The following is a 21,367-nucleotide window of genomic DNA, read 5'->3' on the forward strand; positions in this document are numbered from 1 at the left end:
TTTTGTGTGTTATGACCTCCATGACCAAAATGGTGGTATTGTTTTTGTCGTGTCTGTCGTTGTGTGTGTGTGTGTGTCCGTCTGTCTCTGTCTAGCGAGCATAACTTCAGAACGCCTTTATGGATTGTGATGTTTGGTATGTTGGTAGGTCTTAGGAAGACAAAGGTAAAGGTCAAATGTGGAAATTCTATCGGAAGCTGTTTAACCCCATTTTTAGAAAGTCGCAAAACCTGAAAAATTTGCAAATTTATTCACCGTGTACACAGTACGTAGTCCTCAGCCCATTTGTAATCTGTAAACGTGCTGGGACTACTGCTGAAGTAATTCGCGTCCATGCTCCAGCTCCTTGCACCAATCAAAGTCCCAAACCTTTAGAAAAACACACGAACCAGAACGTTCCTCACTGACACCTGCCCGATACAAGTTCACGGTCGAACAACCAGGACGGAGTACCTTCGTGCTTTCGGCCATACTGATTTGATTCTATGGATGGCAACCTTCACCTGGAGTTCAAGCCTATTTTATCTGCTGGGTCACTTTTATACTCTCTTTAAAACCTGTGTGAGGGTGCAGACAATTGCATTTATAACCAATTACGATCATACAGATCATAAAATAATACTTAATGCAAAGAAAAATATCTTAAAACCAAATTTAACACAGACCAGCGGAAGTCGACACAATTTCCATGAAAAAGGGTAGACGTAACCACATTCCTCTACAGCAAAGAATTCCCAATTTTGTAATTTAGATGAAATTGAGGATCAAATGTCATTCTATGTATAGTCGCAGTAAGATATCTCTGTATTTTTCGCTTGTGACATTTTTTCCCTTTAGACCGCTGTCCCCATTAGGTACGTAAAGAAACCGTATGGTCTGAAACGTTTTTTTAAACGAACAAAAGTTGACGCGTGCGTGTACACAATCCAAATAATCACGTCATAGACAATTTAGCCTATACATGTACTCTCTCTCCTATCATGTTATTTGTGTATTTAGCCAACTTTACCCTTTATCCCCGCTTCCCGAAGCCTGGTAGAGGCTATCACCGAGGTATATCCTCTAGCTTAGGGTAAATTCCTGGAATGCCCAAGTCGTCATAAATGGATTACAGAGATGGATGGTACGTAAGATGCAAAGTAATTGGAAGCCTTCCGGGAGTACTTCGATCTTTAATTTCGGTGCGAATGTGTTAGGTTTATTGTTTTAGCAGCCTTCATATATATATATAGAAGCACAGTAACTTTCAGCGACAAACTAAAAATTAAAGTAAAATGTTAGGTCTCCAAGGGATCTATTACCAGAGATGGCAATGCAGAAGTGTGCTTTACTTTATAGATGTAACCTAATTAATCATTTCGGTATAACTCAGTAAGCTACGGATAGATGTTCTGTGTGTAGTGAGATTGGTCGGGTTTTAAGTGACTTTGGTACAGTGAAGCTACGGTAAACACATGTTTGTGTGCGTGGCTGTGATTTTGTATGTTTGTATTTGTATGTGTGTGTGTGTGTGTGTGTGTGAGTGTGTGTGTGTATGTGTTTCAGTTTTTCATGTAAATTTTGTCTTCTTTTAAATCTTGTCTTTTGATTTCAATTTCAAGCTGTGCAATGTAGTCTCTTTTACATGGATTTAATACCCTATACGAGCAATGCAATATATACGAGTCGGATACTATTCACGTACCCTTGATAAGCTATGTCGGTTTGCTGAACTGCCCTATGCAAGTTATACTACATAGGTTTCATAATTCTACATGTATAGGTTTTGATAAATTGCACTATGTATGTTTGATCGTTCTGTATGTAGGTTTGATAATTTGCACTATGTAGGCTTGAAACAGGAGGAATGTGGGTTTGATACATGTATCATGTAAGATTTATCAGTAACTGTACTATCCTGATGAAGGATATGTATATTTAGAATGGAACTTTTACGCGTAGTTATCATACGTTACTTCCAATGCAATGCTATAAACAAAACGACTACACCATTTGTGGGAACCGGAGCATTTAGAATTATTGTTATGTTTACCGAAAGAAAACATATTGTTTTTGCTGTTTTCTCTTTTTTCCCCTTCTTCTCCAAACCAGAAAGGTCAATGATCTGAACCAGACGGCTGTGGCCATGGTAACTGGTTTTGGGGTCCATCATGTTGCAATTTCATAGCAGGAGGGATTTAGGCTCCTGTCTGACCATATATATGAATGTGTTTGAGTAAGAATTAACACAGCAGACCTATGCAAAGGTAAACATCATGCATTTGCTTTCTAGTTTACAGTGCGTTTTTCTTATAAAGTATCTAAAAGGAATATATTTTTACTGAAAACGAGCCTGTTGTCAGGTTTTTATCTATTTCTCCCTTATAACTCCAGAGAATAAGCACGCTGTAAGCAGGTGTCTTCCACCCAAGCATATAATGCCCCCCATTCAAACAGCTCTCATAAACCATGTTGGCGCATGCATACAAATGACTTACTCTACCACCGGTCGTTGCACGTCAACCTCAATATCCATGTCGTCCTTTTTTTTTTACAGTGACTCAATGTGCTTGCCAAACCTTAACCTACTACCCGTGAAATGGAAGCTTATATTACGGATGGCATCTCACTACCACAATGTTGTGGTCAATACGTAGCCGTGCCGTCTTGGTTAGACGGGAAAATTTGTCTCTACGGACTAAAGCCGCAGGATTGAGACCACGTTGAATGGTTACGCCATGGTGTCTGTTAGCGTCAGATACCGATCAATACATCTACTATTCTCGGCATGGTAGGAAAAAGCCATGTCGTCAGGAGGTGGATATAACATAATTGTGGTAATGTTAGCCTGGGTGACAGACTATTGCCTGGGCGAGGACTCAGGCCAGCTCCAGGGCTACCCTGGGTGCCAGACTGCTACCAGAGCCAGAATGCTGGTTAGCTCCAGCGCAAGCCTGTGTGCCAGACTGTTGCCAGGGCCAGTATTCAGGTCAGCTTCTCAGAACCAGGGCTAACCTTGGTGCCAGACTGTTGCCAGATACAGTAGTCAAACCAGCTCCTCGGCTCCATGACTAACCTAGGTGCCAGATTGTTTCCAGGACCAGTATTCAAGCCAGCTCCTCAGCTCCAGGGCTAACCTTGGTGCCAGACCGTTGCCAAAGGCAGTATTCAGACCAGCTCCTCAGCTAGCTGCAGGTCTAGCCTGGATACCAGGCTGGTGCTAGGAGCAGAATTCAGACCAGCTCCTCGGCTCTATGACTAACCTTGGTGCCAGAGTGTTTCCAGGGCCAGTATTTAGACCAGCTTCTCGGCTCCTGGGCGAATTTGGGTGCCAGACTGTTGCCAGAGATAGAATTCCCGCCAGCTCCTACGCTCCAGGGCTAACCCGTCCCCCAAACGATTTACCATACTTTAATTTACCATTGAATAACCCTCAGTGAGAGTTAGACCCCGGCAGCCAACTCTGGGATTGGGAGGTTGTGGCTTCAACCGACCGAAGTGAGTATCGTGAAGCGCCAGGGTCTGGCATCCAGGCTACGTGATGTTCTCTCACGGTCTCTAATGCGTGCAGCTCCCTTATCTCAAAATTCCCGTTTGAACATCCATTTCGTCGCCGAGCTATCGGTAAAACTTTACGACAAAATGTCAATGTCATGTGCCGATGCGTTTTATAGAACTCGACCATGTCCTCCACCCTTGGGGGTTTAGTGATTGTTATTGAGATTGCATAGATCACTCAATGAATTATTTCGGAGCGCTAATCATCCCCCACATTTGTGAATCTCATGGGATCGACACTCATTGAATGAGGGGGTATAAAAACGCAGCCCCATCAAAGGTATTGATGTTCGTCTCTTTCCAGCTAATTGAGAAGGCTGATTATAGACCACGGCGTTCCGCATTCACTGAGTGCTACCAGATGTCGCGCCGCGGTTTGACACATGCGCAGCGCCGTCCAGATCCTGGGTACTACTCTTCATCTGTTGCCAATGGAACACTAGGAGATCGACCCCAACAAGACGCCAGCCTGTAAATTCCTTCACGCGCTTTCATTAAGACGAAGTAAAGAGATAGAGCCCTTCAGGGCGTCTTACCACAAGTGTACGCTGGCAAATGTCTACCCGGCAGCGGCGGAGGAGGAAGGGGGTTTGTAGTAAAGTGGTTCTGAAGAACAATGCTTCAGGCTTCACGAATCAGGCTAGTACGTACGTTGCCGCAGCCAGAGCCTGCTTCTTCAGTTGCCGTAGGTGGGTCGTTCGTCAAGCTGTCATGTCATAGAGCATGTCAGAAGCAGCGGTCGGCGCCACGTTCTTTACAGGACCGTTCCGGGGAGGCGTTAGCGAGCGATGCAGTGTATCTGTGCCGTACCAGAGGAAGACGATAAAGGCCGCTCTGCAGACAGCCGAGGCGGTAAGTGATTCCACAACAACAGCGCTTAATAATTGCATTCCGCCGCATTTGCGGCTCTCATTTAGAGCAATGCAGTGTTGTAACATACCGAGGGACGTAGGCTCCATAGGTTCCTAATGAAGGTTACAGTGACCTATGTATACACACGCTCTGCCTTGCCTTGTGATTCATACACACTGATGATAAAGATAGATGTTGTTTATGAAGGTGGTCATATTAGATGTCATTAATCAGATTAGCCATTGCCTCAGAATGTAGCAATCAGGGCAGAACGTGTACAGTCAACGCGGGGTGGAGGATTGGTATTTGCCTCAATGGGCATCGCTTTCTAACAATCACAATCTCATACTGCTATTGCCCGTGATAACGGTACTCTTGGGGGTTACGTTCTGACGGGTGATGTGATGTATGACAGTACCCTGAAGGCGTGCGGAACAGTAGTGTCCACTTATGCCGGGTCCATCCGGGAGGATCAATTATTGATGATAATCGTTTCCATTTGTTCGGTGATTGCATGTTTTCCAGAAAATGATTCACGGCCACGTTTTTTGACAGATACACACGCACACAACGCTGCAACTTTGGGTGAAACCAGTGGGAAAACTGTCGAGGTTGCTACGGTACAATTCTACACTAAGGCAACAGCAAGTAATTTCCATGGATGACATCAGCGCACGCATTGATTTTTGACTAATTTTGAAAAAAAGGCAAGACATTTTGTTGCCTCTGACAGTGGTCAACGTGCCGAAAATGGGCAGAGATGCCTGTTACTATGCCGAAACGTCGTTGGCAAATAATTATGAAGAGAAGAAGCGAAGCAATACAAGGCTCTGATTGAATGTCTATTTCACTTCGATGTAGTGATGTATTTTATTGCTTTTATATAGTAGTGATGGCTGTAAATATCTGATGTTCCCACTGAATCAAATCCATTTATACAAGGATTGAAAACCTTTATTTGTTATAGTTGTTTCAGTGAGAAATAGATGTTGTAATAGTTGACAGAAACTTAGCACAATACAGATATCATTTTGTTTGAAAACGTTCTTGATGTAAAAATGTGTATGAATCTTGGTTTTTTTTCCACGCCTTGTTTTTTTTCGCCCAGTTGCATTAGATTTGGAGTCTTCGGAGGATGCCATCCATACAATTAACTTGCTGTGGCCTAAAGAAAAATCATTATTCCACACCCCCATTGGCGCAGACCCTCCGCCACCGTTTATAGAAGTAGAGACCTGAAAGCAACGCGCCGCCCATGATTAAGTGGACAGTCCATTCTACATTCGATAAGGTCAACATTAAAAATCGACTTATTGTGACCAACGTGTCTTCACATTATTAACCTCCACCACGCATCCATCCTTATTATTGTATAATCGCACAAAATGTCCAATATACCTTTTGTTGGATGTTTGTATAAAACCATAGCTGTTTTTAAAGGCACCCAGAACGCATTTTAGCGCTTGAAAACCCGATTTCTCAAAGCCAATATTCTAGCCATTTATCTACATACTGAGTTGAAACCACACTATCCCAACGTATAGTGACCCTCATGGAGCAAAAATACCCAACATTCTGACAGAAAATGGTTGCTGGAAGGGCTTTGGGCTGATTTTTCATGTACTACCCAGAAAAAAAATCATATTGGGGCTCCTTTCAAATGTCCAACGTATGGAATGCTTATTTGAATATGCCAATGTCAAGCAGTGTTTGTCGATATTACAAAGGTTGCCCTTTTCAGAATATTTCCAGTTTTGCTGCCCTGAAATCGTACTGGAGGCCTTGAAGAAGGTCGGAATGGCTGGTTCAGTGTAGAGCAAAACGGCCCCTTTCCCTTTGCGACACTGCGCTGACCAAATTGGATTTATGTGACCCCTGGTTTCATAATTGAAATACGATGCAATATGCGAAAGTATGATTTGAAAGCAATAGGAAATTCTTCATCGTACTTTATCGTATCATACTATCGTATCGTACTTATTCGTGTGTTTTCCTTATATTATTTCATTTACTCAAATAACTTACTTTTATTTTTCATGGATGTATTTGAACTGTTAAATAAGTCTATGGAGAGAGGCTTTAAAAAAGCATATTAAGCTTTTGCTCCCCCTACACTGTTACACTGTTATATATCATTTATTTTTACTCGAATGGTTTCATCCTTTTTAGCTTGTATTTAAGCATATTAAGCTTGTGCCCCATTGCACTGTTATATCTTATTGACATTTACTCGTATATATAATATTTTTAGCTTTATACAAGCATATTAAGCTTTTACCCCTTTCTACTGTTATATTTCATTTATATTTTTTCTCGTATTGTTGAATCTTTTTTTAACTTCCATACGTTAAGCATATTATGTTTTTGTCCTATTGCACTGTTATATTTCATTTATATTTACTCAAATATATATTTACTATATATCAAAGAGAAAACGAAACACATGGAACGCAATGGAATAGTTCTTCTCTATAGACGTACGTAGTGTTCTATGTTAGTGGCAATGTATTTTATCCACGTATAACTAAAATGTCTTTCTATTATGCCCTAAAATATGCTAGCTCTCCTGGGTATTGATTATCTCAATTTTATTATCATATATAATTGAAAGTCTGATAATTGTTTTAATGCATCCGCTCTCTCTGTTTGTATGCTCGTAAGGCATAATTCCAACTCCATAATTCAGCCGAAGACTGCCAGTCTCTTCTTTTAACAATAACCTGGATGACTGATTGATTGATTGATTGATTGATTGGCGCCAATGAGCAACGTGTCAAATATTTGCTCCCTCAGCCGTTCCAGCCACTAGTGGAACAGGGCCTAACTGTGATGAGCTCATTTTGGCGGAATGGTCATCACCTCAGCGCACATATTGCCTCATTACTTAAGATGTTATCTTAACGTGGTCAGGGGGATATTTGGAGGGAGGACATCAATCACTCAGTGCTCTAGATAGCCCTGAGATAGCACCGGTCGCCCATCGTATTCGTTTATAGAAACATAGAGAATAATTGCGTCGGATGGCGTAGTGGTAGATCATTCGACTGTGAACTGGGGAGACCCGGGTTTGATCCCGAGTCGTACCCGGGACATGTCTGGACATGCGTCCGACGTTGTGTCCTTGGGAAAGGCACTTTACACGACTCTCCTCACTCCACCCAGGTGTGAATGGGTACCTAACTTCGGTTGGGGAAAGCCGTATTAAGGTCACCTTGTGGCGCCGAACGGCAGCCGCACAGACCCTTGCGGCAGTTCCAAAAAAAATGTGTATCATGTGTATTATGTGTATTTTAATGCGTATTATTACCATTTGTAGCATCTGATTGTAAACCTGTGTCTTTCACTAGAAAAAGATTTGGTCCGTTAAATTCCATTATTGAGAAGCTTTTCATTCTTAGAGAAATTACTTTATTCCGCGACAAGTTAAACTTTTGCTAATGTCGAACAATTGTTAGAGACCGATCTAGCTATTTTTTATTACCGCGAAGACACCATATGCATGATTATGCTAATCTTTATAGCTCGTAAACAATATATTGATAACTGCACCAGGAATTATTGTCTACATACTACCGGATACGGTCTCGGAGAGTTCGAAAGGAAAAAAAAATACGCGGCTTACCTACCCAACGGTTAATTTTTTTTCGTGTTATGATGTACATAACGTAATAAGTAAGGTAAATTAATTTGGCTGGATTTCTAATATCAGTTTAGTTTCATAAGTCTGTACTTAGCCGGACAGAACTACATGTAGATAGTGGTAATTTAAATCAACAATTTTTTCCTTATCCATCCATTCTACCTCAACAACTCATTGGTTGGTGCACGCATATATAAACAGTGCCTTTGCTGCCAGGAATTCGAGACTATTTTGACTACTTATAGATAGATAGAACACAAATTGAATATTTGAAACTAATACCGCACTTCTTGCACAGATAATCATGTCGCGGGGAAAATATGTAATTGTGTTTCTTCGTGTTTCAAAAACATATGTTTTTGAGAATTTATATGCTAAATATATACATTGTTAAGTATATATTTATACAGAGTTTTACTGTTGTAATAAGTTTTGACACATTTAGGCCACATGTGGTCATATGGGCATTAAGCTCGTTATAAAATTACTATGTAACGACGATTATTATTATTATTTTATTTTTCTGTATTTCCTTCTGTATCTAAGCCAATCTAAGTCCTTAGTTACATGCCTAACTGCACGAAAGGTCTAACGATCGACGCAAGCTGTCCGTAATGTTCAGGATCCAATTTTCTGTTTGTGTCATTTTTGTTTAAATCCTAAAGTCTGTGATGACAGATACAGACTGAATCTTAACAATGCCTGCTCATGAGTCAATCCCTACGGTACACTAAGAGGCTGTTAGGGTGACGAGGAATGCACCCCGCGGAAAGACATAATGAGTCCCCCGGGAGCAGAGCTTTTGTGTCGGGCACGAAGATAAATGACGCGCGTACGGCACCTAACTCATGGGGACACCAACTTGAAAGGGTTTCCTGATTTGACATAGTCAGAAGTGATTTTTACGCATTTCCGAGTGTCTAAATGGCTTCAAGAGCTTTTAGGCAAGGTAGACATCATGGTTAACTGATACTTGGTCTACTTTTAATGCCATGTGGGTTCTATGAGCTGCGTAATAACCATATTGTGATGGCTAAGGTCAACATGTCAATTATATGGGACGTTATTAATATTAGAAACCATGAGTAACTTGACATAAAACCCCACAAAATTCTATTGTTGCAACGAAAATTACTCAATTTAGCAAAAAATGCCTGCCAGAAACCCGTTGCCATGGCAACACAAAATATTTATATCTTATTTCAAGGATACAGAACTGTTGCCAACAACATTCTAGGAAAAGTCACTAAGTTTGGCCGTTCTAGCGCTAGCCGTTCAGACGCTAGGTGACATTAAAGTTGGTGCGGGCACTTTTAGCCCCCCCCCCCGGTTTAGATAGGGTTAAGCCAATGGCACTGTTGGTGATCAATTTCACCGCTAAAATCAAAGAAACCACATATCATACTACTAGTATATTAGAGGGACTCGGTAAATATGCCTTCCACTACCTCAAAGGAAGAAGCCAAACCCAGGAAAACTAGTACCATGTATGTTGTAGAATGTAGGTCAACGTTGGAGGTAGTCTCTTATATTTGTATTCTCTTTTTCCATACATGTTGCTTGTACTGGTAATGATCTTGATGTAGTAATTATTTCGAGTCTGATATTTTTATATTCTAAGGCTGAAAGAAACAATACTCTTTAAACAAAACTACAATCTCCCATAACCATCACCGTCGAAGAAACTCCAAGAAAACACATTTTTACTAAATTCCCAAAACATATTTATCATTAAAAACTATTCACTAGCTACTATCTCTAAAGATAAAGTAAACCATCCCCACTCTCAAGTGATTTACCTAGAAAAATATCTTACAGATGTCCATAGACTAGGCTTTATAAACCTAATTTTTAAGGCTAATTTAATCATATCTATATGCTTTCTTGCAATTAGCTTTCGTGCATGCGTTTGTTAATTAACTTTTTTTATTTAATCCCGACCTCACAATTTCTGCATTCTTTTTTTGCACCCTTTTATGCACCCGGCAAACAAAGAAGCATCATTAGTGTTAAAAGTACATATATTCCGTCGTGTAGCTGCCAACAATATTCCCTACTTAGTACTCTCACAGCGGTATGTTGGGGTTAAATTTAATAAATATTGCAATTTTTACAGACAAGGCGACTGCTGCACAACGTCTGATAAGGGAACAAAGGTAACAGCATGGTTTCCATTAAACATGCTAGATACTGAACATTAGGCTTGTGGGACCCAAGGCACTGTTAAAGTTCCATTCCAAAATAAAGGCCATTCATAACCAAGTAAGAGGGTCCATTTTGTAGGCAAGGATAGACTGTAGATACATGTGTCTCCCTGATAGATACGAAGTACAGCTACTGGATTTATTCCTCAAGCTAACCGACATCTTTCACATCGCAGTCGTTCCTCAGTAAGACATCTAGAGCCGAAAACATCAGCGAGGCATCTAGAACTTTTAGTCAGCCTGTCACGATCGGTCTCGCCCCGTGGGCTTCTTACTTTACTTTACTTTACTTTACTTTAACTTAACTTTTTTGGAACTGACAACACATCAGTACACGAGTCATCAAGGCAGTCGAAACTGGTAGTAGTAGATGACCCACAAATACAGACGCTATACAAACATAGATAAAGAAATCTTACTGCAAAGTACAAAACAAGAAACAATTTTAAAATTGGTAGCAGAAGACAATGCAATTTACGCGTAATATAAGCAGATGAATATGCAAAAAAATATTCCTATCTAGCAGCAAACCATGCATGAATATGTGGACACAAGTTGGAATGGGTGGAAGGCTTATAAAGATATTAGTGTAAAATCGGGGCAAAAATTAAAATCAGGACAAAAGGCGGTTTCTGCAGTGGGCCCTGAATTGCCTGAGTGTGGAAGGTGTAAAGAGGCTAAAAACAGGGTAAATGAAAGTTCTAAACGGTAACTATATATGCGGCTCCAAATGTCTAGCCTGGTTATCAAACCTATTATAGCTCCCGAGTTTTACATCCTCTCCGCAAATAGATAGATGTAGGGCTCGGGAACTATAATAGGTTTGGTAACCAACTGCAGCCTATATATAGCTACCAGATGTCTTAATGAGGGACGACTGCAGTGTGCGAAATGGTTGTGTGACCCTGTCACACATTCAGGATCACGACCGTCCCACGAATTTGTTCCCGAACACTAGCCAACGTCGATAGCAGTCTGAATAGATCCCGCAAATAACAGAATTTGCACTCTATGTAACTATAACTGTATAGAAGATGAAGCACACTTTGTCTTAGAATGTGCGTTATACAATGGCATCCGGAAATCCTTTATTAGCTCCTTACAGTTAGAAAACAAGTATGCATACTTACCGAAAATAGAATTGTACAAACATATTATTAGATTCAAGCGCTATGATGTGAATAAAAAACTATGTAAATTTGTTCATACATCAAGAAGAGATCCTGTAGTTAGATCTTGTAGATAGAGACGTAGCACACAAATGTAATAATTGGTTATCCGTGTACCCAAGTTATTTAACTCAAGTGCATTTGGCCCATGTTGGGCGTAAATATGCAATAAAGTTCATTGTCATTGAATTTAAAAGAGTGATATAAACTGAAGTCAAATTGGACAAACGAACACACCCAAACACTGATGACTTACATCCCGAATGATTGACTGGTGTTCTTCTAACGTACAGCTGAACACCAGCCAACTACGATCGAACCTCCCAACCGATACCCAAATTCTTTAAAGGCCTTAAGTGCAGTTAGGGCTTGGAAAACCCAATTTTTAAATCCAACATTCTAATCAGTTATCTACATACTAAGTTGAATCCACACTATCCCAGTGTACATTGACCCTCATGGAGCAAAGATTATCAAATTTCTGATAGGAAATGGTTACTGAAAGCGCCCTGGGCTTGTTTCTGCAATTTATTTTAAATGCCAAAAGTATGAAATTTTAAATGTGCTAATGTAAAGCAGTGAGTGTCTGTCATTACCACAAAGATTGGTCTTATTCATAATATTTCCAGTTTTGTGCTACGCTGCAAACGCATTGGATGCCTTTTAACATTTTTAAGCATTCGGCCGAATAGAAGATATATTCGCCGTACACCAGCTGACCCAATCAACTTTGTACCGACCTACTCCTAACCATGGTTGTTGGTCGATCGGCTTGTTTTCGGGAGGCCAGATTCGTGAATGTGGGACAGGAGCTTAAGCTTTAGGAAAGAATCCATTCTGCTATAAATTCTCCCAAGAGAATGAAAGAAAAATGCTTTGATGCTATGCCAATAGCTTTTTTATCCCCCTGGCTTTTATTAGAAACCGAGACTTACAGTCTGGGTTCTGATAATGGACATTTATGGATCTGGTTGACGGCTGGAAAATGCGACTTCCAATTCAAATTTTCAACTTTAAGACCTGAAGTAGTATAAGAAGGACCAAATGCAATAGATTGGAACTTAGAAACAAGACGTCAAGAAGTTTGCATTCATATTTGGCTTTTAACGAAAGCCTTCCATCCATTCCACTCTTTGCACATATTGCTGCTAGGTAGGGATGTCTTGATTTTTCTTATATTATGTACTGTAGTACTGTACTTTGTAACCCGTTATGTTATCTTTATTTCAGGTTTTATATTTATAGCAGATTTTTTATTTGATGTTTGTCTCTACGTTTTTATTTGTGGGTTATTTCATACCAGTCACCACTGCCTTGATGAGTTGTGTATTGATTTGTTGTTATTGCCTATAAATATAAAGAAAGAAAAGAAAGAAAGTTGAAACAGGCTTTACTTTTAATTCAGACCAGGCTTTACTTTCGATTTAGACGAGTTCTTTCGTCATTCTGGGACGGGATGGATTTTTTTTATTTCTGTAAAACCCCGTAAACCTCAAGCTGCATAACAGATGCTGTATTGATGATTTTCATTTCACGTTACAATTTGTTCTCACTGTTTGTTTTATTGTTGATATAAATTTTAAGTCATAAATTGTTTTTGTTATATTAATTGATAGGTTACAAATTTATGTTGAAAATTGTTCTCCTCGTTGTTCCTATTAATGTTTTATTTAAGTTTATTAAAGGTGTTATATTTGTTTATATTTTTTTGATTTACAATTTATGTTACTGAATACTTTAGTTATTTGATATATGTAAACACAAACCATCTACACTTCCCAGTTTTATTAATTTTGACTTGGTTATTCTTAATATGATCCTTATGCCTCAGTAAGAAACTCACAGTTGTTTATTCAATAGTTATATTTTTTTGTTTAAGACCTAATGGTTATAATTTGGATTTTAGACATTTTTTTTTATATATGTTATTTAGTTGATTGATTTTGTTAGCTGATTTGTAAATTATATGCAATTAATTTTATTTATTCTTATTATGTTGTATTTTTGAATATATGCATATATATATATATATATATATATATATATATATATATATATATATATATATATTGCCATGGCCCATGGCCATATGAGGCGAAAGCAAATAATTTTTAGTAAAAGTGTAATGTTACGAGTATAGTACTTGTATTTGTCAGTTATATTATGCATTTTTTCTTTTGCTGTGAAGTTAGTATTATAAATACCTGCCGCTAGCGCGCTATAGCTATATGTCCTTTACATTTTCATGCAGAGCTATAAATGAAAACAAAAATACCGTCCGCACACATACCAGTGTTAGAAATATCCATCCACAGTCTGCATTTTTCATGATATTTTCAATATTGAAAATTTTGAAGAGAGAAAAGAAAAATTAAGAAACCTTCAATTTTGAAAAAAAAATCAAGCTTGGTGTTAGCATAATATTATTTGCGATATTTTGTGTTTACTACTGACTGCATAATATACTAGTAATTTTGCAATTATTTTTCACATTGCATGTAAATGTTTGCCATCATGTAGTTTTGTGTATGCCGTGGGTTTAGGTCCGGACTTGTGCAAGTGCATTTGCAGAAAGTATCTCCGAAGTGCAGAAGAAAATTGCACAATATTACAGAACACTGAGTGAGAAAAAGTATTTCTTCCCTGTACTTTACTTCACTTTGGTCGAACTCCCGCTCTCTGTCTATCATCAAAGACAGGATCGGAGCTCCCCCACTTCAGTAAGGCCGACATCTGTCTTGAGGTTGTCAATGTAATTTATTTTGGGTCTTTGGCCTTTTGTAGGCTCCCAAAGGACCAGTTTGGAGGCTACAGTGTCAGGACGTCTGACGGAGTGTGCGACCAGTTTCATCCTGTTTTGATTTTTTTTTATTCCAACATGTAATGACCAGACGTGGTGACGACACACTCAAGTTTTATCAACTTATATTAATGCTGCCACCAACACGGGGCAAATACATGCCAGGACAATACTCATGTTTACCTGAACGAAGTGAGGAAAGTCGTGTAAAGTGCCTTTCCCAAGGGCACAAGATCGGTGGCATGTCAGGAGTCGAGCCCGGGACCCCTAGGTTCCGAGTGGCGCACTCTGCCGCTACGCCACACGACCCCACCTGTTTTGATCTTCTCCTTAACTGCAGGCAAATCCTGATGTTTCTTCCATTGTATACCTAATCATTTCTGCAGCAAGAATAGAGGGGGTGGGGGGGGGGGCAATGTTCCCCTTACATTACTCTAACTTTGCTGCAAATGCAACCAGGATATCTATAATCAAAGCTGCGATTGATCGGTTTTATCCGGAGCGATTTGTTTAGAGACCCAATAGCAGAGAGAAATCCTCCTGCAATGCCGGTTAGACCTGATAAATTCCCTTCATGTACCGATTTTATTCCGTACGACCAATACCAGTATTGATGCATGAAGCAATCAAAATTGTGGGGACGCCACAAAACACGCTGACAAAAGAGATCCATTTACGTTCTTGCAAATACAATATGGATAAGTTGCCTTTGATGCCTCTTTTATCGAAATATCCATGGGCCTATATAAGAGGGCATCAGCGTTATACAGACAATTGGTCAGGCCATGGATGGGTGCTGAGGTCATGACTCTAAGGTGACTAGATATGCTTGCCGAGGGGTACTAACCACAGTATTGGATCACTGCGCAGATGTCTCATTATTATGTTTTTGAAGGGAAACATATTGTTTTTGCTCTGTTTCTTCTTCCTCTTCCCCAAGCAAATAAGGTCAATGACCTGAACCAGACGTCTGTGACCATGGTAACTTGTGTTGGGTTACGTCCTTTTTTGTTTGTTGTGGAGGGATTTAGGCCCTGTTCATATGAAGTAAGTGAAGGCGCTTTACATGTGGTTTCCCCCGAAGCCGGTTTCAATTGGCCCCATCTGAACGCTCCAAATCACATTGATCCCAAACCTCGATCCCAAACCACTTCTAGAAGTGGTTTAGAAATGGTTTTCCCGCATTGCGATTTGCGTCTGAACGCAATGTGATTTCAATGTGACTTCACCTAGTCATGGACTACGGGGTGATACTTCTTTATTTACATGCAATAAAAAAATTTACGCGGCAGCAACTTAAAGAGCAGTAATAGTCAAATAATATGTCGGTTCCTCTGGCGGGATCACCGTCGTCGGCATAAGCCTATTCGCCATTACTAGTGCGCCTGCGCGGAGTTTACTTAGCGACGCAGAATTGGAGATAAACAAACCCGCGGCCGCAGTCGTCCCCAGCGCCAGCGTATGTCTCGATTTCCAGCTTACACACGGCGTTACCGGTGGTGGCCCGCCTTGGGCTGAGTTCCAACGATGTTCTGGACCTATCTTGCCTAAAATATCGCGATATCTTTATCTTCAAGTGGATTTACGGTACGTTTTTTGACGGTATCCAAGCTAGCGCTAGCGCCTAATTACTTATGCATGCCCCCCTCCCCCATCCTGCACGCCTTCCGTCTTCACGTTTTCCGCTCAATTTTCCGGTCCAATCTCGATAAAACGAGTTTTGGAATACCTTTTTTTCGTGTAAGAGTGGTTATTTGTGTAAGATAATGGTGGAATTTTTCAGTTTTAGTCGGTAAAAATTGTAAATATTAAAACTGCATGAGCTTTGTCTTCAGAAGACCGATACACTACGTGTTCTTGTGTCACCCCAAGCGCATAGAGCTTTCTAACCACAATCCTCACCGTCTCACCACGACATTATTACCGATTAGAATAATGATTTAGGAATAGTACAAGCAGTGATGACATCTATATGTTTATAAATATTTAGTGTGGTTTTCGTAGCGGGATACGTAGGGCCATGGGGGTTTTGTGCATGCAAATGCCATTGCATTAGTGCATTCAAGACTTGATGTTTTGAACGTAAATCCATCAACTTTTGGTTCAATTTTTCTCTCTTCTTCTTTTTACAGTGTTACTTTCCCGACCTCAACATGAAGCTGTGTGCAGTAGTGAATTGCAGCAATTCAACTTACCATCTAGAAAAATGGAAGAGACATGCCAAATACATGGTACAAAAAGTGGACCATTTTCCTATGAGAAGAAAAAACCTCATGCTACTGGAGAAGAGGGAATAAACTTATGAACAAGCTTGAAGCCAAACCCAGATGGAATATACTAAAAATACAAGTACACTTAGGTTCTGAAATGGTTTCATGAAAGTATATTGTAACCCGCACATAAACAGTGCTGCAAATTGTAATCATGACAGATATTTTATGTACTGAATTTTGATAGTTCTGTGCAGTAATACTGCTAAACTGGTACAGACTTTTAGTCTAACAAGGGTCTGCTGTAAATAGATTCAATATGATTATCTTTTCACTTATTAACTTGAATTAGTGGAAAATAATATATTTGAACATGATGTCAAGTCATTAACACTATATTTACCACTTAAGATACCTTTTTCCGCATGCAGTTGAGAAAGCTGTGGTGAACTGGTGTAGTTGACTCCTTCGTGCCTGCACCACAGGTGCTCCCAGTGATGGTCTAAGTACTAGTACTTAAGTTTAGATCTTTTCCACTGACTGTTGACCATAAGATCAGGTGTATGTAGAGAACTCCAGTCATTTACACTACTTACACCAAACACCTGACCCCTGCGTTTGGATCTTGAAAGTGGAATATTTAATTTGTAACTACTCTCTTGTTGTTTTTCTGACCAAACACAAGAAAAACAAGTCAGTTAACTGCATCGACAGTACTACATACTCACTCACATTCACTATCCGGTTTATTGTCTAAATACTAAATAATATTTGCTAGACAGCATAGGTTGTACGATGGCGATTACTAGATTACTGTAAACATTCACACTGTGATAGAAAACATACAAGCACCGTTAAACATAAACTTACTGTGTTAACACACAAACAGCTCTGCAATCAAAGTGATGTAGAAAATATAATGCCACAGCACTTGGCTCAGATAGTTGATGAAGACAGATATAGTTAGAAAACTACAAAGGAGAACTAGTTTTTTTTAATAAAATATGTAACTTACCAACTCAGATAACCTTTCAATTACTATTTCCCTGGACACTGATTGTACTGTTACATACATGTATATACTATAAAGAAAACAAAACAAGCACCATTTTGATATTTTTCTTATTCCCATATCTCTCTATATGTGGACAGCACTTAATGAATGGTGCATAGGAAATATAATATTAAATATACAATGCCATATATGTTGAGAAAGACCTGTACACTAACACAAGTATTACTGGCAACATGCAACAATCCTTTACTAAACACAAGGTTCTTCAAAGAAAATTAATGCCATGGTTGCTTGAATACTACTGTTATGTCTTGGGTTCTGTATCCTGGGTCTGTGGACAAGTTCGTCTCCGCGGCCAAGACAGTGTGGACTAAGGAGGTAAGATGTGCCTAGTCGTTTGAGGAAGCAATTTCTGTCTGCAGTTGGGTAATATGGTGGTAAGGGACTTCGCTTACCCATTCAAAGTCGAAGTAGGAGTATGTTTTCTCCTCATCATAGTCGCCCGACAGCCGTTTACGTAGTATGGGAGGCACAGGGCCGGCTCGCTAAACTCATGATCAGTGCTGGGCCGATTTTTAAGTGCGGGGGGAGGGGCATCCTTTGACGTCGTCCTTCGGTTCGACGAACTACTGTAAATGCATTTTTATTCGTCAGGGATTTAACTTCGCTGTTTTCGCGAAGAGCCTTGCTTCGTGAAGTCATGTCCCTCGCGAACTGTTTACCGTATCGCTACACTCCCGTCTTCCAGGTTTCCATGTAGCGTTACGTTTACGTTACTACTACCCATAGAGCCAAGTATAACTATCCGTATTGTCTCAGCAGAAATAGACACAAATAAAAGTAGACCTGTCCAGTTCTTCAAGAAATAGAATATTTCTGCGCTATTGTTGAGTATCAGAATTATTTATACTGATAAAAATTATTTTATGAGACACCGAATCCAGTGTCAGGCCATGTCAACAGCGTATAAGAAATCTTAGCGTGCACGTCGCGGGGCCGCTTGCGACAGGAATACGGCTAAAATGCAGGCACATCCACAAATAGTTTGATCAAAAACATAATTGCTGGGATCTGAAATGTTACTGGGTTCTCCTTAGCGGGAGTTGTATTTTGTTTTGGTTGGTAAAACGGAGGGTAAAAATGCTAAAAATTTAGCGTGGGTAGGACGAACCCACGCCGAGGCACGCCGAGGTCCGTATACTTCCGGTTTGCAAAATCACGCCGAAAACACCAAAAATCCCCATAGAAGTATACATTTTCCCGAAAGATTCTTGGAACTATGCATTCCTTCACTAGAAGATCGATGTGTAGTTGTGGAAAAAGCGTTGTAGCGCTTATATTAAAACAAAGAAAATTTGTTTACATCGCGTCGGCCGCTTGTATGTTACCGCGGCGAGCTGCTCCGACTGACGCACAACCAATCAGAGACGCGAAATGCGGACACGTGACGCGAGATTTGCATAACGTCAAAATTTATGCAGCTAGCTGAGAAAGCCAGGAGCGGGGCATGAAACTAATTTTTGTGTCAAATCAGCGCCGTATTTCAAGAGATAAATGCCGGGAAACAAGATTTTCCTGCTTTTGAAAATGTATTTTACGAGTTCATCTTTGAATATCCGAGTAAAAATCTAACCGTTCGATGCCTGGTCCTTCGGTACGATACAGATCCCGTGTGATTCTCAGCACGAGCCATCAGTTCGGTATGAATTTTTAACTGCAACCAAATCACTGTTACTCTGTACTAAGTAGCGTTTTGTTAAAAGATTCCATAGCCGGCGATTTTGTGTGACAAAAGAAAATATTGGGACTTTATTATTATCAAATATGGGGGATTTCCGGGGCCGGGTAAACCCATGAAAGGGGGGGGGCGGAAGTCGGCATCCCCCTTTGTATTTGGTTCTGCTGTATAGCGAACTAAAATCCCTCGCGAACTCTCTATTTGCTCCGCTGCGCGAAATTTAGTCATCGCGAACATAAATGCATTTACAGTACCCTTCCGTGAAGCCCACCGGGCCGAGAATAGGTGAGTTTTTTTTTATTCTTGACTATAATTCTTGACATTCACAACTGAACCTGCTGCTGTCTTCGGCGAATTCGGCAACCGCGTCGTGATTCTTTTAAGCATACGAAGTTGTAGGCTTTTCCCCCTGGACGTGACTCACGGAAACGCCTTGAAAACCGGCAGTTACCGGCAGTCTAACCTCAACCAAGAAACGTCTGTCATCTTTGCCGTCCAATAAGATATAAAATCTCCACTTACGGCCCGGGTAAACTCATTTTTTTTAGCTACGTAGCGGGATTCGACACCCGCGCTCGCTGTGTCGCGGGGCGACGCGGTTTTGTTTATCTCTCAAAATGGCGGATATTACCCATCATGCATTTCGCGCCGGTAATGGCGAATAGGCTTATTCGGCCGAGATACGCTGGGAGGGGGGCATGCACCAGCAAGCGGGCCGTTGACCTCTGACATTGATAACACGCTACCTAGCGTGTTTTCATCAAACAACAATGAATGCAGTTTCAGAGAATCGTGATCGGGCACGGTTTAAAAGGAATGTATGGCACGTGGACCAGATGTGAGGAATGCGAGTTACCCGAATCGCGGTTCGGGTGGATTCATATGAACAAGGCCTTAGACTCCTATCACCATATATACGATGAGCAGAGCAGAACATATATGTGAAAGGTAAATAGCCGTTCCCCAGCGACAATTGTGAATTCAACGACACAGACATCAATTCTTCCGCGGCAGCGGTCCGTGGTAGTGCGCGGTAAAAAAAGGGACGTTTTGGGGGTTTTTGATGGTTTGGGTTTGAGTGCACATTTCTCATAAGCTGCTGAAGATGGCATTAACTACTAAGATGGCTGAAAAGTGTAAGAAGTGGTGTGTTTTGCGTGAAAGTTTATTTCGGGCCCGAGGCTTACATCTGAGTATCCTTTCGCCTTGAGGGAAGTGCTTTTGTTTGACCCATATTTACTTTCGATGTGTTGTGTGGGTGCTGTAGCTATATATATATATGCCTTGCGCGACGGGCTATTGAGAAAATCTCTAGGTTAGCATTTTTCTAAATACTTGTCTTGATTATACATTACATAAGGGTCTTCTCTTTCCGACAATATCAGTTATTTTGGTGGCTAAATTATGGGTTTCCACGTAAAAATGGCAAATTTTCGGCATCATTTTTCATTTGAAATTTAAAAAAAACTTACTGAAATTGAAAAATTAAAGAAATTGAAACTCTATTATTCTTGTAGCCAGAGGGATATCCGTCATTTTCATACAAAGTGTTTTTGCTTCAGGTTTTCTTTTCTAAAACAAACGGTCCCCAGAGTTGGGAGTGTTCAGAATCAATTGAAACCCAAAATAAACTTGGGTCTGCCATTTTAAAGCATATAGAAAATGAATTTCACTTTGTTATGGAATGTACCAAATATGATATTATAAGTAACAAGCTATTTACGTTTCTCGAATCAAGTACAACAGATTTCAAGAGTCTCGATGTTGGAGACAGATTTGAATATATCTTTATAAGTAATGGTCCCCACAACGCCAAAGTAGGTAGATATATAAAGGAATGCTTTGTTATTAGAAAAAATACCGAAACTTGTGATTAGTCCACTCGATTGTAACACTTTATCAAAGACTTGTGCTAGCCCTTACTGTTTGAATGATTAAAACATGTTAGGTATTATTCGACATTAGGTCTTATCCAAAATTTATTTATATATTTTTTTTATTGTTTGTTACTCTCTTTATATAAGTTTGCCATGCATTGTACCTTGTGCAATTGTCGTGCAATAAAGTTCTTATATAATGTTCTGAGAAATTGCTTGCAATGCTTGCGCGGCAGGTAGTAAACGGCACCCCTCTAACAGGGATCAAGGTTAAGTATGTTATGACATGAAACATAAACTCGTTATAGCTAATTATCTCGTGTCT

At 40.1% G+C, this 21,367-nt stretch overlaps 1 long non-coding RNA gene and 1 pseudogene across 1 annotated transcript; both read left to right on the forward strand.

Moving 5' to 3' along the window:
• Positions 1-21,367, forward strand: part of LOC109484902 — a 93,374-nt pseudogene that overhangs the window by 51,022 nt on the left and 20,985 nt on the right.
• LOC109484949 lies at positions 15,599-17,315 on the forward strand. The gene is made up of 2 exons (XR_002141105.1): positions 15,599-15,789; positions 16,335-17,315. It is a non-coding gene; the product is annotated as an uncharacterized LOC109484949 (long non-coding RNA).

This window comes from Branchiostoma belcheri, unplaced genomic scaffold (assembly GCF_001625305.1).
Source record: "Branchiostoma belcheri isolate BF01 breed outbred unplaced genomic scaffold, Haploidv18h27 scaffold71, whole genome shotgun sequence".
Taxonomy (NCBI): domain Eukaryota; kingdom Metazoa; phylum Chordata; class Leptocardii; order Amphioxiformes; family Branchiostomatidae; genus Branchiostoma; species Branchiostoma belcheri.